We start from the raw sequence: 13,099 nt of genomic DNA on the forward strand, positions 1-13,099 counted from the left end.
CTGATGGAAATGCTGAGTACCAAAAATGACTAAACAACACATCTTAGGGTAAAGGAAAATGTAGTGTCAAAGTCCATTGTCTGATCACCACCAGTGGTCTGTGAGCTTTCGTACAAATAGACACTCTGAAAGAAATAGTGTGGTTACACTGCTGGGAATTTCTACAAGCAAAATGACAATTTGCTATTTAAAATGTAAAACAGCAATGAAAATGATTAAACACCAAAAATAATAGTTAATGAACTTAGATTGGGAAAATAGCAATAGTATTTGTCCCTACATTTCTACTATCTCCCTCTCTCTGCATTCATCTTTGCCTAGAGTTTGCATAAGTAAAAGCACCATATTTGTGATGCATTTTGGGGCAATTTCTGAGTCTTTGTATCAGGTTTTTCAAACACTCAATCAAAATGCTAAGTGATGCAGTTTAATTATGTGGTTTTGTGAGCTTCAGGATGGTTTTTATTTTTTAAATTGGTTCAGCCTCACATTTTCCCTACTGAGGCTTGGAGCTATGAAATCTGCTTAGTGGAAGGTAATCCTGCACAGGGAGTCATTCACTGTGCCTGAGGAGAGGAAAAAGGAGGGTTTCATACATTATCAGTGTAAATGGCTGTGCCGATGCTAAATTGTAACAACTATTAAATATATATTTCTCCATAATCACAGATGAACTGCTTTCCTGGTATAACCAAAGATTTATCTATTTTGGGTCCTTTAGTACCATGTGATAAGTATGGAAATAAATTCCTCAAGCTATATAAAATCAGACTAAAGCATATCTCCCTTAAATGTGCTAAAATCTGTGCCTAAGTTTCTGTCTTTTATTGGAAACCACATCTCACTGAGTTATGCATTTTTCTGGCTGTGTTTCCTTATAACTTATTACCTTTAAGTCTAAATATATTGAAGGAGCAGATAGCAGTGATACTAAAATAATGTTGGTTAAACTAAACATTTTATTTTTCATCACATGGAAATTGTCTCATAGCTCTGGTGAACTCCACATATTTCGCCCCATCCTCCCCATAAGTGAAGGTTGGAGGCTAAAGCACCACTCTGGGAGAATAGTGGGTGGGAGTGCTTAAATTCAAAGGGAGAATGGTGCGCAGTTAGTTACTAAGTCAAATTAGTGCTTTCAGATGTGATGTGCAGAAGCTGTTTGCTGATTCACTACATCCTCACTAGCTATTATGTACCAAGAATTGTGCCAGGACAGAATCTTAGGAAGACATAATTCAAGTCTAATGGGAGATACAGGCCCTCAAACTTCTCTGCATTGCAGTGTGATAAGTGAAAATGATAGAGTAAAGTATGCGTTACAATTATTTGGTCAACAAAGAAGTCTTCAGAGAAGAAGTAATGATTGTACACACAAAGGTCCCCAGCACGGGCAGTGGAACAGACAGCCTGGATGTAAATCACACTTCTACAGAGAAAATAACTCCAGGACCTTGGGCAGATTTCCTTATCAGTAGAAATGTGATAAATAATACTAGTGAGGAAATTCATGTAAAAAGCTTAGCACATCCCTGTTCATAGTAAATTCTCATTAGATGATAGTTAACATCATCATCATTACTCACCATTCTTACTTTATAGATAAGGAGACTAGGTGAAGGCCTATGGAGAAGTGAGTTAACCCAGTTCATACCGCTGATTGTAGAAAGTCTAGGAGCCGAAGGAATTGCAGACTCTCAGTTCATATTTCTTCCATTATACAGTGACATCTGCGAAGATAAGACCACTGAGAAGCCAGCCTTCTGGCATCTTCCAGGCTTGATCCAGGCTCTGCCCCACTGCAAAACAACAAACTAATGACCACATTCCCTTTGTAGTTGTGGAAGTGACATTCCCCTGGGAGGGCAGGAAGCTGCTATTCTTTCTCTGTGAATGAGGTCTGAGATAAGCCAAGTGGGGAACTTAGAGGAGCGAGAAGGATGGACTGCATAAGGACAGCAGTGCTAGAGAAAAGGCTGTCTATCTCAAGTGATAGATGTTAAAAAACCCAGTGCAAAACTGGTCTGTTGTCTCCAAAGCGCTTAAAACAAAGCAGTATTGACTCATCTTTCTTCTCCATCATGTCTTTGCATTTAGGGGAGAATAGGCAGAGAAAATGGGTCCCTTCTGAAACATGAACCTAAACAGTTAATGGGGGTGCCCAGATAGGATTTATGAGTGGATTTGGCCTTGGGGGAATAGCAGAGAGAGGGAGGGAAGAGGATTTTTTCCCAAGTGTTACTTCATTTGCAGAAAATACGGGAAAATGCATAAATCAAAAGCAAAATAGGTTTCTGTTGGCCCAAAGATCTGTGGGCTTCTTTGATCAGAGATCCTTGCACCTGTCCAAGGTTCCTGAGTCCCTTGGGAGGCAGCAGGAATGAGGGGGTGATTGGGGTTCAGTTCCTTGGTGACATAAGAAGAAGGAAGCAAAGAAAGACCCTGTACCTCCTAAATCATCTAGGAACTCCAAGAGCTGAACTGCAGCTGGCAACGCCCATGTCTCTCTGTCACAGTCGAGCCAAACTGACCTCATTCAAATTCTATCCTCCCAGGAAATCTATATTGGTGCTGCGCTCCACAGTTTCTTATCTGAACCTCCAAAGAATCTATGCAACTATCAGGCATGGAACACTATCCTACAGGCGAGAGGACCTGGCAGTTCAGAGAAGTTGAATGATACATGCAGTTGATAAAGCTTTTACGGGTGAGCCAGGACTTGACCTTAATTTTTTCCACTTCTGTGCTCAGTTCCTTTCCCTATGGTCTGCTCTACAATCATTTGTGTTTCTATAAATGTGGATTAGCTCATGCGCAGTTGGTCAAAGAGAAATGATATTGATTTAACGAGGAAATTGTGCTGGTTCATATATATACAGTTTATCCTTAGCAAAGGAATCTGGAATAGTGAGAATAGAATTTTAATCTTTAAGTGGGAGAGGGAAAGAAGCCTTAGCTTGTTGTTGTAATGGCAGCAGGAGCCCCTGTTTGTTGTAGTTTTAAATATTCAAGATAGACACTCACCCTGGGGCTCCAACCCGAGGCCTGCAAGGCCCCCATGTGGCACTCCTCCCATGCCCACCCTCACGGCCCGTTCCATGGCTATACCCTCAACTTCTGACCGCACTGTTACATCTCCTTTTAGCCTTGCTCTAACCTCCAGCATTTCCACTCTATTATTTTTGTACATGTTTTTTTAATACCTAAGATGAGAGCCTCCAGCCATAGTAACCTGGCTACTGCACAGTCCAATTTCTCTCCCAGCTACCACTGGTCATCAGGTTTGTTGGTACTCTGGTTATAAAATTGATGGAGTTTGAATGGACTGGCCCCAACTTGATGTTTCCCATTAGTCCTGTTACTTAATCTCTCAGCTTCAGAGAAGGAATGTGTATTTATTGTATTAAACACTTTATTCACATCATCACATGAAGTCATAACAAGAACCGGTCATGTAAAGTGAGCTCTGTTTTTGAATTCTATTATTATTCCCACTTTACAGAGGAAAAAATGAAGACTCTGAGTGGTTAAGTAGCGTTTTCAGTGGTAGAATTGGAGTTAAAGCCAAGAGCTGCCTGACTATTCAGATGTGTGACTCGTGGCTGCCATGCTGGATAGCATAGCTCTAGACTCCTGTGCTGTGCTCCCTGGTGTCAGTTCTCTGGATTTAATGGCATTCTGAACTTGCAATTTGTGAAATTTTAAAATAATGCCAAATGAGCTGCCAATCAGAGATGCAGGAGCAATGCTCAGAGTCACAGAATAGAAGTTTTATAAGGGACCCTTTGTTTTGTTCACATTATTAAGAAGTATGGTATTAGGATTTAAAAGAGTATTTGATTACCCTTTTTTTTTTTCCTCCCAAGGTCACATAGATATGGTTAGCCTGAGAAGGAGACAGTTGGGAGCTATTACAAAGCAAAATATCTGAAAGGCAATTTTATGAGAAAGCACTAGGTTTCTATATGACCAAAGGATCATGGCTGGGAATAGTGGATATGACCACAAGGATAACAGTGGATAAAAAACAGCTCTGTGGGAAGAGAAAGAAGGCCAGCTTGGAAGACAGTGGACCCCTAAAACTGGAGCTGTTCGTGCAGAGTACACAGTCACTTGGTGGGCACATTGTAAATTCAACCCATGCATCGGCAAATTATTGGCTTACATTTCTACATCCCTAAGAGTCTGTGAGGTGCCATGACAAAGTATGTTTTTAAACTTTGCATGATTCCCTTCTAAATCTAAATTTAGACCTCAGTATATGGATTTTGGCACCATTGTGAAGATGTCTGTCTAGTCTAAATGTCCAGCATTCAACAGATAAACTCCCTTGTGTGATGCCTATCACTAGGTAGAGCTTGGATCTCTGCAAAAGAAAATAACATATGCTCTTGTTTTATTTTGAAAGCATCCAATAAGGATCCTTTAGCCTTTGAATTGATGTTGGGATGTCAAGACCATACTACCAAAACAAAATCTGCATTTCAGAGCTGTGTCATTGGTTTCTTATCAAACCTTGGAAGCAGAATATGGGGGCAATCTGAAGATTACTTCTTTCAAAAACTGATGGGAAGGTGAGTCTAAATGATGATAAAACACCCAAAGTCAGGAAGGAACCTTGTAGTTATGTTAAATTAAGCACAAATCAGACCACAGTAGTCATTGTATAGTCTCAGGAAGACATTTTGCTATTCATTTGGCTAGATTAGGTCAGTGTCCCTAATATATATGAATTGTTAGGGAAAATTTGTGTTCTCCCAAAATTCATATGTTGATACTCTAAACACCCAAATACCTCAGAATGTGGCTGTATTTAAAGAGGTAATTAAGTTAAAATGAGGCCACCAGGGAGGGCCCTAATCCAATCTGGCTAGTGGCCTTATAAGAAGGGGAGATTAGGATAACACCATGAGTGCATGCACACAGAGAAAAGGCCACGTGAGGACACGAGACGGCTGCCAGCCATGAAAGCCAGGAAGAGAAGCCTCAAGGGAAATCAATCATTCTGACATCTTGATCTTGGAACTCCAGAATTGTGAGAAATAAATTTCTGTGGTTCAAGCCACCTTCTCTGTGGTTTTTTTGATATGGTAGTCCCAGGAAACTAATATATAAATTGTCCAGAGATCTTCTTAAAAGGCACATTCTGATTCAAGAGGCCTAGTGTAGAGACTGAGCTTACCCCAGTCTCCAAGTGATGCTGATGCTGGTCCAGGGTTGATGCTTTGAGTCAGAAGGAGCTAGGTTGGGTTGCAGCAACAATTTTATCCTGAAACCACCATGGCTTAACAAAATAAGGTTTTACTTCTTGCTGTATATCTAAAGTGAGGTTGGTGATGCCATCCACATAGCTATTTAGGAACTTAAACTGACAATGACTTTCCTACCTGAAATATCATTCGTTGCCAAGTCAGGAAAATAAGAAGTTGAAAGGCTGCCTGTGTACTATTTATTACCTTAACCTGAGTGATGAGTGAGTTGCTTAGTTGTGTCCGACTCTGTGTGGCCCCATGGACTGTAGCCTGCCTCTGTCCATGGAATTCTCCAGGCAGGAATACTGGAATGGGTTGCCATTTCCTTCTCCAACCATAACATGAAGTGATTCACATAATTTCTGTTTATATCCCATTGGCCAGAACTAGTCATGTGATCTTGCCTAGATGTGGGAAGTCTGGGAAGTATAGTCTTCCTTGTGCCCAGAAATGAGAGGTTACCTGGATACCAGTGAGAGTAATTGCACAGCACTAGTAATTTCCACTCTACTTCCATTTTGATTTTACCTTTTCACACATTTTACTGCTACCCAACAATAGTGCTAAGTGGCTACAGGAACATGCTTGAGTTTCTGTTTGAGAAACAATGGCAGTGTCTTTTCCTTACAACTCACAAAACGTGACTAAACAGATGTTTGGGGTGGTGAATACAACCCACACCTTCAAGATACTAATATTAGGCTATCTTTCCCTTGTGATGGTCTCATTTCAGATACCATTTAAGATGTAAATCACTGGAGGAAATGTTAAAGAGTTCATTATTATTATTTTATTACTGCTGTTATTCTCAGTCCATATATTTCTCTATGATATTTAAAAACATAAACTTAACTCCAAGATTTCCATTTTCTTAGAGGTTTGGAATATATTCCTAAAAGCTATCTTTCAAAGAATCAATCTGATTGCAAGTCTTTGAAAAAAATCTAAAGTCTAGTTTACATAAAAAGAAGAGACACTTGTAAGGAAGACAAGGCTGTGAGTCTGGCCCTTGACAAGTGTTTCAGCAAAATGAGAAGCTTAAAGATCAGAGTGTGGAAAAGGGTGTGAACATGAAGACATGAGCAAGAGATTCAGAGGACCACTTTTTAAGGGTCTAAAAGCAAGGAATAATAGTATCCTAGTCTAGACCATAAAACAAATCTCAAATTTAAAGGAAAAAAACTATATAGCAGATGTTCTCTGGCCACCCAATATGAAGTTAGGATTCAACATAAGTAAACTGTCTGTAAAATATCCAAATATTTTCAAAATTCAAAATACACTGGAACAGAATCTATGAACAACAACAAAAAAAGACATTAGAAAATATTTTGAAATAAATGATAATAAAAGATAATATATTAAAGTTTGTTGGATGCAGCTAAAGCAGTGGTTAGAGGGAAACTTGTAGGTTTCAGTGACTATATAACAAAGGGAAAAATGTATAAAATCAGTGATCTATGGTCAATCTTAAGTAAATAAGAAAAGAGAAAATTAAACCCAAAAAGCAATTTTTAAAAAGGAAATTATAAAACTAAGAGTGGAAATAAATGAAACAGAAAACATGAGCAATAGAGGAAACAAAGTCAAAGCTAGTTCTTTGAGAAGATGAGTAAAATTAATTAAACCTTAGCTAGGCTGATTATGGCGTTACAAAGAGTCAGACACAGCTGAGTGACTGAGCACACTCATAGGCTGAGCAAAGGAAGAGAGAAAAAGAATGACCAATTTTGAGAATGAAAGAAGAGTTATTGTGATATATTCTGCAGATATGAAGACAATAATAAGAGAACACTGTAAATAATTTAAAGAATTACCAATTTAATGAATGAACTATATTATGATATTTTCTACAGACATGAAAACAATAATAAGAGAATATTATAAATAATTTTATACCAATTAATTTGGAAACTTAGATAAAATGAATGTATTTCTTTAGAACATGATTTGTCACAACTGACAGAATAATAAATAGGAAGTCTGAATAACCTGTAGCTGTTAAAAACATTAAATTTAGTTTAAAACTTCTCCAGAAAACTCCAGGCTCAGATGGCTTCACTGGTGAATTCTACCAAATATTTAAGGGAGAAATAACACCACTCTCTTTCAGAAAATAGAGGAACAGAAGAGTTCCCAGTTCATTTAATGAGACTTGGTTGCAATGATATCAAAAACAGACAAAGAGCTTACAAGAAAATTACAGAAAATGCCCCTTATGACTACAGATACGAAAGTTCTTAAAATATTAGCAAGTCAAATTGGGCAATGTATAAAAAGAACAATATTTCACCAAATGGGATTTATTACAACAATGCAAGATTGGCTTAACATTCCAAAATTAATTATTAGTCCACAATATTAGGAGATTAAAGGAGAAGAATTTTATGATTGAGTAGGTGCAAAAAAGCATTTGACAAAATTCAACTCACATTCATGATTTTAAAAAAAGTACACTCTTATCCAGCTAGGAATAGAAAGGAATTTCCTCAATCTAGGTCACTTTGGAAAAATTATAGCTTCCATCATATTAATGATGAAATATTGAAGCCTTTCCTTTCAAGGACGGGAACAAGAAGGTATTTTCTCACCACTATTATTCAACATTATAGGTGGAGGCTATGCTCATTGAAATAATGGAAGAAAAAGAAGTAAAAAACATACCGTTTGAAAAGAAGAAAGTACAACTCTCTTCACAGATAACATGATTGCATATAAAAAAAATTCTAAGAAATGTTCCAAAACACACACATACCAACACCACCAACAACAAGAATTTGTGAGCAAATTTAGCAAGGTTTCTGAAAATTGGAAGTCAATATTTAAAAATCAATTGTATTTTTATAGTCTAGCAATGAACAGTTGGAAAGGAAAATATAAAATTCCATTGGCAATGGCATCCCAAAATTTGAGATAAATTTAAAGAAAGACACGTGACACCTCTACAGAGAAAACTATGAAATATTGCTGAGAAAAATAAAAGAAAATCTAAATAAAAGGACAAGTATAACATATTCATAGATAGGAAGACTCAAAATTGTTAAGATGTCAGTTCTCCCTGAAGTGATCTGAACAGTCAGTGCAATCCCGGTAAAAAATCTAAGCAGATATTGACAAGCCAATTATAAAGTGCATATGGAAATGCAATGGACCTACAATTGCCAAGATATTTTTGAAAAAGGAAAACAAAGTTGATAGGCTTACACTTTTCAAAAGTGACCATAATCTAGACAATGTATGTCTTTTGTTAGAGGATAGACAAATCTAGCAATGGAACAAATGAAGTCCAGCCATTGATCCACATGTATAAGACCAAATGCTTTTTGTCAAAAGTACAAAAGCAATGCAACTATTTTCAACAAATTATTCTGAAATAATAGGGTATTCATATGAAAAATAAAAACATCTCTGCATATGAAGACATATTTATATTTCTACCTTACCCCAAACAGAAAAGTTAACCTTAGCTGGATCATAAACTTAAATATAAAAACTAATATTATAATGCTTCTAGACAACAGAAGACAAACATCTTCATGACCTTTGGGTAAGTAAAAATTTCTTCAATAGGAAATAGAAAGCACTAGTCATAAAATGCAAAAAAAAAAAAGATAAATTGGACTTCATCAAAATGCAAAACATGAAAATAAAGAAGCTCTGGACTGTGAGAAATATTCATAATACAAATATTTAACAAAGGACTTGTATCCAGAATTTACAGAGGACTTCCACAGCTCAATAATAAAAAGTTGAAGATTGACATTAGACTTTAGTAGACCCTTCGCAAATGATGAGATACAAATGGCTGGGTGAAAAAGTTCTCAAAACTATTAGTCATCAGGTAAATGCTTGTTGAACCACAATGAGATGCCTTCACACACTCACCAAAAAGTCTAAAGTCTAAAGTTAAAAAGTCTGACAACACAAGGAGTTGACAAGGATTTGGAATGATAGGAACTTTCGTAGATCACCCAAAGGTGTGTAAAATGGTACAACTCTTCTCGAAAGCTGTATGGCAGTTTGTTATTAAGTATACATTTATCTTATGCCCCCAAATGTATTGGTTATTTACTCAAGAAAAGTAAAAACATACCCAGAAAAAGATTTGTCCATGAATATTCATAATGTTTCTCATGATAGTCAAAACCTGGAAGCAACCCAAATGTCCATCAACAGGAGAATGGATGAGCAAATTGTGGTAAAATCATACAATAGAATAAGATTCAGCAGTAAAAAGTAACAAACTAGTGGTGTATAATAATGCAGATAAATCTCAAAAACATTATGTTGAGGGGAAGAAGCTAGACACAGAAGAATCGATACTGCATCATTCCATGTAGACAGATGTCTAGAAAAGGTATATATAAATGGTGACAGAAATCAGAACAGTTGCCATGTATGGTTTGGGGGAAGTGGGTATACCTTGGAGAGGGCAATGGGGAGTTTTTCAGGGCATTGGAAATGTTCTGTATCTTAACAGGAATGTGGATTATCTAGGTGAATATGTTTGCAAAAACTCATCACTTAAGATTTGTACAGAACATTGTATGTAACTGGTACCTCAGAGGAACTTTGTGTGTGTGTGTGTTAGCCACTCAGTCGTGTCGGATTCTTTGTGACCCCATGGGGTGTAGCCCACCAGGCTCCTCTGCCCATGGGATTTTCCAGGCAAGAGTACTGGAGTGGGGTGCCATTTATTGACATGATAAATGGCAAGAGGAATCCTGTCTTTATGGCTTGCAGTCCTTCTGGGTGCATTGTAAAAGGAGGAGCTTGGGAGGAGCCTCAGCAGAACTTTCAGTTCTAATCTTCATAACTGCTCCTCGAACATGGTGAATCAAAGATGCTTTCATCCAAGCTTCTAGTCCCAGAAGGTGATCACCCTGTCAGCTTGTTTTAAGGAAGACCAGAACCTGAAACATAGTATCAGCTTCTGAGATAAAAGCCCTGAGAACTTCAGGAACAATGATTAGTTTTAGAGTGTGACAGACCCGGTTTGCAGTCCAAATTCTAATATTTACTCTGGGACAAATGACTTAATTTTTCCTGAGCCTCCAGTTGTGTACAGTGAAGAGAATTGTCCTTGCCTTGAACGTCATTGTGAGGAATAGTGTTCAGCTCTCTCCTTCCGTCACTTCTGGGAAGATTTTCCCCATTTCCCTGACTCTTGCAAACCCACCGCCTTCCCATTTACAAGTGTTCATGGTACTTCTCTGGCAAAGCACCCATATCATAAATGTCATTTTGTATTTACTTGTATTTAACAGCACCCCCTGACCCCAGCCCTAGATTATAAACAGCTCCAGGGAGGGCAGCGTGCAGTAGTTTTGCTCACTAGCACATGGCACAGTGCCTGGCACAATAAATATTTGCTGGATAAATTGTGTCTGGGAAAAGGAGGGGAAGCAGTGAAACTCTGCCATCCACATCCCTCCCTTCTGAGATTCCAAATACACATACCCTCCCCCAGACTGCCTTGGGGGCTTTCTTTTCCCCTTGGCCCTTTCCCTAAGTTGGTTAGTACCAGCCTTTACTTGTCTATAGCATGCAGAGAAGAGTGGAGGGGTTGGACGTTGGGGCAGTCGGGAGATTTGTCTTAATGGCAGCCTGGGAGCGAGAACCCTGCCCTTGAGGATCTCTGCAGTGGGAGGCTTTGACACAGTGATTAAGAAATCAGCAGTCGCCTTTATTCCCTCCTAAGAACTTGTTCACTGGAGGGCACTCCAGGCCGCCTATCGCCACTTTCCATCAGGACTTGGGGGTTTCATGTTTACCTGTGTTATTCTTGTGTTGAACTTGCACAGCCTGCCTGAGTGTTCTTAGGAATCTTAGCTGTGAAACTCGCCTATCTTTTGGCAAGATTTGCCTTGTTCCAAAGGGGCAACATGGCAGTATATTGTTACTCTGCCTCCACTACCTCTTCATCTTGTTCTTTGCCTTCCAAAGCACAAAAGCAATACACCATACCATGGACTGGTGATGCTTAGAGCAACAGACAGTTCTCTGTAGAGTATCCATCCCTGGCTTAGGGTTCACAAGTTTAAATATTTAGTTGGAAGTGTATTTACTTGTTTTCTTTTCCCAAAATTTTCTTTTGAAATAATTGTACATTCCCGATAAGTTGCAAAAAAAAAAGTACAGAAAGGTCCCATGCACTTTTCACCTTACTTTTTATTTTTATTTATAAATGTAATGTATGAGCATTATAAAATTTCAGAGTACAAAAGAATATACAGTGCAAGTTCCTCCCGTTAATTATTGTGTCAATATCTAGCATTTTATATGCATAAATGAATATGCTAATACAATTGGAGCTGTTTATCAAAAATGGAATCATGCTATGCAGCAAACCGTCTTTTCTTTACCAGAATCTAAATCAAAAGTCTTCCTGGGTTAGCGGCCAGAGGTGCTACATATTCTAAAAAATGGGTATGTAAAACAAAATATTTCAAACAGTTATGTTCAGAAAAAGTGTCATTTGGGGGGAAACTTACTTGAGAAAAGCTAGTAAGAATGAGCACACTTCAATTCCAGAGTCACTTATTTTTAGAAAGGAATGTTCTAAGGGAAGCTAAGACTGTTCGTGATTTCAGTCAAATCATCCTCTGGAAACTAACACCTGTCTGTAGGAGAAGGTACAGGTGGGTCATTACTGCAATGGCTCCAACTTCAAGAACCGGCTGTTTCCGTTTGAGCCTCCCTCTTCTTGTCTGCACAGGTAAGAAGTCTGCTACTCACTTCAAAAATGGTCTTTTGTCTGGCTTGCTGGACAGGGCTCAGGGTGTTCCTTTGGGACTCATTAGGGAGAGGTGAGACCAGTTAAGCTCAGCTCAGGATGACACAGTGGGAAGGCTGCTGGAAGCCATGGCAGCAGGTGGTGGGGCGTGGGGCCCCCTCCAGTGGGTGGGCATGGGATTGGCTCAGTCTGGGCTTCCTGCGAAAGGAGATGCCCAGGGGCCGTGACCTCCTTCTGACACCCTCACCAGGAGGGTCGGCAACGAGTAGCATTGTGGATAACAGCTGACTGTTTTGATGGGCTCAGGTACTGGAGAGGCAGCCCCTGGGGCAGGAAGCCTTCTCGGTTCACCCTTTGGAGTATTCCCTTCTTCCCTGAGCTCAGATCAGGAGGGCTCTGACTTGAGGGGGTTGCAATGTATGATGACAGCACCCAAGGATGAAGGGAAGTAGAAAAAGACCATTATCTCTCTTAGAATCCTCACGGAGGCTGGAAAGTGGGATTGCTTCCCTCGGAGGAGAATCATAATGATGTAGATCCCTTGGCCTGATTCCCTGTCATATGCCTCTCATTCCCTTCTCTGCTACCCTCACCTGACCTGGTCCCAATGGGAGGCTCACTGAACGTTCCCAACCCCAGCCTGGCTTCTTCTGCCAGGTCTAGGTAAATGATCGGAGAATGTGCCTGACTCTTCCAAACAGGTTCTTCATGGAAAGTTATTGCTTCCTGTTATTAGCTGGACTTGCCATGGTCCCACGTTTTTCCATTTGGATCCCAAGCCTGGACCCCAGGAGGCGTTGTAGGCGCCCTCTCTCCCTCAGCCCACACACAGAAGACCGACCTTTCTCTTCTCTGTAATAACTCTTCACAGGCATCACCATGGTCTGAACTCAGTCATTCATTTGACAAATATTTGAGTGTTGGTGTGCAGCCTCTCGGCATGGGTGATGTGCAGACTCAGTCATCACCATCCCTGCCCTCCTCAAGGAGATAGTTTAGGAAATTAAAGTCTTCATTGGTCTTACCCAGACCTTCTCACTGGGCTTCTCTGTTCATTCGCACCTTTGCTGACCAGTTCATTCTCCAGTGTAGTGTCCAGCACATTAAAACC

At 39.4% G+C, this 13,099-nt stretch overlaps 1 long non-coding RNA gene across 1 annotated transcript in view; it reads left to right on the forward strand.

Moving 5' to 3' along the window:
• The window catches only part of LOC145538300 (uncharacterized), a 38,758-nt gene extending 33,693 nt beyond the window's left edge, over positions 1–5,065 (forward strand). The window contains exons 4-5 of the long non-coding RNA XR_014076766.1: positions 2,556–2,707; positions 4,409–5,065. This is a non-coding gene — a long non-coding RNA (uncharacterized LOC145538300). The remainder of the gene's footprint in view (positions 1–2,555; positions 2,708–4,408) is intronic.
• The last annotated feature ends 8,034 nt before the right edge of the window (positions 5,066–13,099 follow it).

Source organism: Giraffa tippelskirchi, chromosome 1 (assembly GCF_054371585.1).
Source record: "Giraffa tippelskirchi isolate mGirTip1 chromosome 1, T2T-mGirTip1v1.2.pri, whole genome shotgun sequence".
NCBI lineage: Eukaryota > Metazoa > Chordata > Mammalia > Artiodactyla > Giraffidae > Giraffa > Giraffa tippelskirchi.